Here is a 4,863-nt window from a genome sequence, read left to right as displayed (position 1 = left end):
AAATTTAACTATAACAACATTGAAATAAAATCATTCTTACCGTTTCAAAATAATGGTCAAATACTAATCTTAGAGAAACAAATTTAACTATAACAACATTTTATCATATCTATCATGAAGTGTAACGAATTACAATTATTGTTGCATAAAACATATGCCAATAATTTTTACATATTTCCTGAATTTTCCAGGCTTGTGGCCACCTTGCCTTATTAATGAGTACACAAATGCATATGCTATACCCTTAAAATAAAGCCAACTTTATGATGGTTTTTGAGATGTTGCATTATTACGGTTCAAACACATGTAAATCTTCTGAAATGGTGGGGATACAGAGATCTCATGGTGTACATATAACTATATATACACTTAGATCTTTAATCAGATAAGAATTATAGGACCTTTGTACAATTTCCTGCCTCAAGTTAACATTTTCCAATACTGAAAATATATTTTTTAATAGCTACTTACCTCATCTCACACAATAGCTTGTCTTGATTTGTGCTGCCCTCTATAAGCACAATTTCACACTCACTACTAGCCTTAAGGCTCTCACCTAACATCATGTGTTTACACTTGGTATAGCTGCATTGTAGCATTCAAAAGAACATGCAAAAACCTTCCACCAATAGGAGTGCGCCACACCATCTTAGTGCAGCTGACTCCTTCTATAATATGGAGCACTATCATCACTTCAAGATTAGGCAAGAAAAGATGCACCAGAAGAGGGGAGGATGGGTAGGAAAAGTAACTGTTGTATATACACTTTCAATGTAGGAAAATTTTAATTTCTGATAAAACACCTTACCTCTTGTCACATAACAGTTAGAATCCCACATCGAAATGGTGGAGGGACTGGTGCCAAAGATACATAGATGAACTTCTTTTGAAAAGCATCTGAAGAGAACCCATGTGGAGTGACACCATATACTATGAAAATTCAGGGTCACTCCCATGGGAGAATGCACCTCATCTGTATCAGCACCTGTTGCCACACCGAGCAGATAGGAAGGAAGTCCAATAGTGAAAATGGCACTTGCAGATGGTACAGGGTAGCTAGGGCAAGTCAAGCTGTACTCCGTGGGTCAACTCCAGACCAAAACCAGCCAGCATCGCGTATGTATCTTCCCAGTCTGCAATAAGAGAAGGGTCACAACTGTCTTCACCTCTAGATCAGAAAGAAGAAGGAAAAGCAACTTTTGTTCTGGCAACTTATAAGCAGGACACGTGTGCAGACCCACTATACAACCAACACCAGACCATCCAGGAACCTGACAATAGTAGAAAAGGGGGAATGCAAACATGGTGGATCAACTCCAATCCAAAACAAGGCAGCATTGGGAGTTTTTTGTCCAGTCCATGTTAGGAGGAGGGTCCCTACCAATCTCATGTGTGAGGACTTATGTTGGCTGGTCCTGCACCAGACTGCCTGAGAACTGACATACAGGTGGAGGTAAGATGAGGGAAGCCAGCCAAAGAGGTGAACCGCATGTGGTAGATTCTTCTAATCCAAAAAAAGGCAGCATCTGGTATGTAGCTTCCGGTTCATGGTAGGAGAAGAGCACACACCATCTACACTAACAGAATACCACCACCCTACTCTCTGCTCAGTGGAATGGTCCACCACTCCAGTGACTAGGAACTGGTAATTGACAATGACTCCCATACTCCACTAGAAGAGTGGAAGGGTGGGTGGGGGAATAAATGCAGTGGGGAGTCTGGGGGAATGAAACACCTTAATACTGTGCAATGGGTGACCACGAAGATCCTATTTTGAAAAGCACGCCAGTCCCAGTTTATTCAACTAGGACCAGAGGGATGACAGAAATCAAGACACTGCTTTACTTATGATAGTTCAAGAGTAGGCACAGTCTGGAATGGACCTTATTTATGAAGCAATATACCATGAGAAACAATCAAGTGGTCTTGTGGAACAGTGAACATTACAGATCTTAAAGGTTGTATGGCGCAGATTTAAAGTTAAGTATACCCTGGCAGGTACCATTGACCACTTAGTGGGATACTGAGAGGTAGAAATGGGTCACTGTAAAGGAAGATATATAGAAAAAGAATTTCACTCAATCAGAACTGGTAAGTCTTGTAGAATGGCAATGGGAGGAATTTGATATCTTGAAGAAGAAGAGGTGGCCAGATGAAGAAGCTAATTTGTGAAAGAAGTATGTGAGGCAGTCCACCTACAAGCCTGCGCCTGCATGATCTCCACCAACGTGAGCAGTCTGAGACAGAATAGAGTATCAGATTTGGTTAGAGGAGACCTGAAAGATCTGATGGGAACCTACATCCAATGAAGCAAAGGCTAAGTGGATGAACTGCTGTGGCCATACCATGGGGTAAGGGAGAAATGATGGAAAAGAATATGGAAAGCTTTAATGCATACACGTCAGATCTTCAACAGCCACAGGGAAAAAAGGAAAGAGAGGACTTAAGCAAATGAAAGTACAAGGAACAAGGGAGTAAAGATGGAAAGAGAGGAAGGGTAAGAAATGGTTCATACTGAATTGCTCAGATCAATTTCAAGCACTTTCTAAGCCCTCTCAAAATGTTTTTCAAGCACTTTTTGGAAGCTAAAATCTACATCTATATCAATCAGATTTCACTGGAATTTTATAAAATCCCTATATTTGTTCAACATACGAATGTAGGCTAAAAAGAAAAGAAAAACTATTTATTGTGCTCAATGCTGCAACATGCATTAAAGTTAGATATATCAATATATTCTACTATTATAATATTTTCATGTACTTTTGCAAAAAAAGGTGCCTTTACAAGCACTTTCAAGCCTTTAAAATTCCATTCTCAATTTCAAGGATGCGTATGCACCCTGGTAAGAACATGGAGAACAACATTCAGGACCCAATCAGGAAGGATTGCCAGATGAGGAGAACGAAGGTGGCAAAATGAATGGAAGAGCAGAGAAAGGACAGGAAAGAAGTGTACATGACAATAATGGGAAAACCCGAAATTATTACATAGAACTGTCCTGTTGCCAGCAATGGTTGAAAGCGATAAGTCTTGGCTGAACAGCCATGTAAAAGTTCAGCAAGATCTAGGATAGAGGGATGGGATGTGTGCCATTTTCATGGATAAAGAAAAAGTGAAGAACAAACAGAACAAGAAAGAAGGAATGATAGAAAAATTTGCAAGGGACAGGACAAAACCCATACAAGGAGCTGGAGTAACAATGCTGCCAGATGGGAGAGAAAGGAGTGAGGATAAAAGAGAAGAGAGCAAGACAGAGGTAGAGTAATAGGAACCTAGGAGAACAGTACCAGAGAAAGTTCAATAGAGGAAACGACAGCTGAGCTGGCCAATGAGGATCAAGCAAAAAGACTCAACATAGAGTGTCAAGAATAAAGGAAAGCACATGAGAGAGAAGACAAATAGGAGGGGTAGGCAGAGAGAAAAATGTTGGACTAGTCCTGACTGAACACATCCAGAACAAGAGCTGAGGGATGAGAAACTGGGGACCAGAAAAAGGGAAGTATGGTATTGAGATGAGCATCTAGAAGAGGAGTGCCTAGATGAAAGAACAGCTACTGGAACATCAGAGAAATGATAGTCCAATCCATAGATAGTATTTTGTCGAGCCTAAAAAGGTAAGCTGTGACAAGAATCAGAACACCCGAAATATGACAAGCTATTAGATGTATATTTAAAGAATGGATGTAGAAGAAGATGTTGAGAGTGAGACCAGGTGTCTCCCTGGTGACTGATACAGAAGACAACAACAGATTTGGTTGTAATGGATCAGGAATCCACAAACTCTCACAAGAAAATGATTAAAAGACCAACATCTTTTGATGGATGTGCAAATATTAGTTTCCCATGCCCTATCTTTTCCTTTCACTCTGTGGGAGGTTCTCTCTCTTTTGGAGGCTTGGGCTTCCATGAAATCCTGTATCCCTTTGAGTCATGCTCATTTACAGTGAATACAATGGACTCTGCATGATCACTGGTTTCTCGCTTGGGTTCCCTTGTCTTCTACCATTTTCCTTCATCCTTCCTTACTCAGAGACTTCCTTTCTCTCCTCCAGTTCTCCACCTTTTCCAGATTACTCCTTGACGAGATGGGAAGGTATTTCAACTCTCACGTGATTTCGGTGTGGTTGTCTAGAACAATTCGTCCTTTCCTGTCACTTTCTTATATCTTTTGTTGGTAAAAGGAGAAGGCTGGCCTTGTGGAGATGCAAACTGGAAAACACCCAAATGAATGAGATATGAAATGGGTATGAGATGCGACTTCTACAGGTTCACCAACCAACCCAGACTTGCTGCCTCCAGAAGGATAAGAGAATGATGGGTGTAGGGGGCTGGTTGGGACAGAGCCAAATGAGAAAAGAAATGTCCTAAAAGTCCACCTCGGTCATCCCAAAACCTGGGGCAAAAGACCACAGTAGGATGAAAAAATTGTAGAGAAGTCCCAATTGGAAATCAAGCGAGGTCGAAAAACCGACTGAGACATCAAAGGAGTAAGACCAAATGCCTAACTATAAATTCCTTGGGAACCACCAAAAGGTGGGAATAAATCATGGAAATGGATGAGAAACCCATATGGTAGTCTTTAGTCGATGAATGCACTACAACACTGCCAATAAATGTTGGCAAGAAACAAGATCCCTTGGAGGAGGTAAAGTAATGGAAACTGGAGACAATGGAGGAGGAGAGGAAAAACAAAGGGTAAGGCTCACTGACAGAACTCCCACTATCACACAACTGGCTGCAAACTGAGGACAAAGGTCCATAAACCTAAGTAAACAGGACCCACTGACCCTGAAGTCTATAGGATAGTCACTGCCAAGACTGACAGCTCTGAAGTCTACGAGGAGTGAAAGGGCGGATGGG

This window comes from Limulus polyphemus, unplaced genomic scaffold (genome assembly GCF_000517525.1).
Source record: "Limulus polyphemus unplaced genomic scaffold, Limulus_polyphemus-2.1.2 Scaffold2857, whole genome shotgun sequence".
Taxonomy (NCBI): Eukaryota; Metazoa; Arthropoda; class Merostomata; order Xiphosura; family Limulidae; genus Limulus; species Limulus polyphemus.
The sequence above is the reverse complement of the archived record's forward strand: the minus strand, read 5'-3'. Positions refer to the sequence as shown.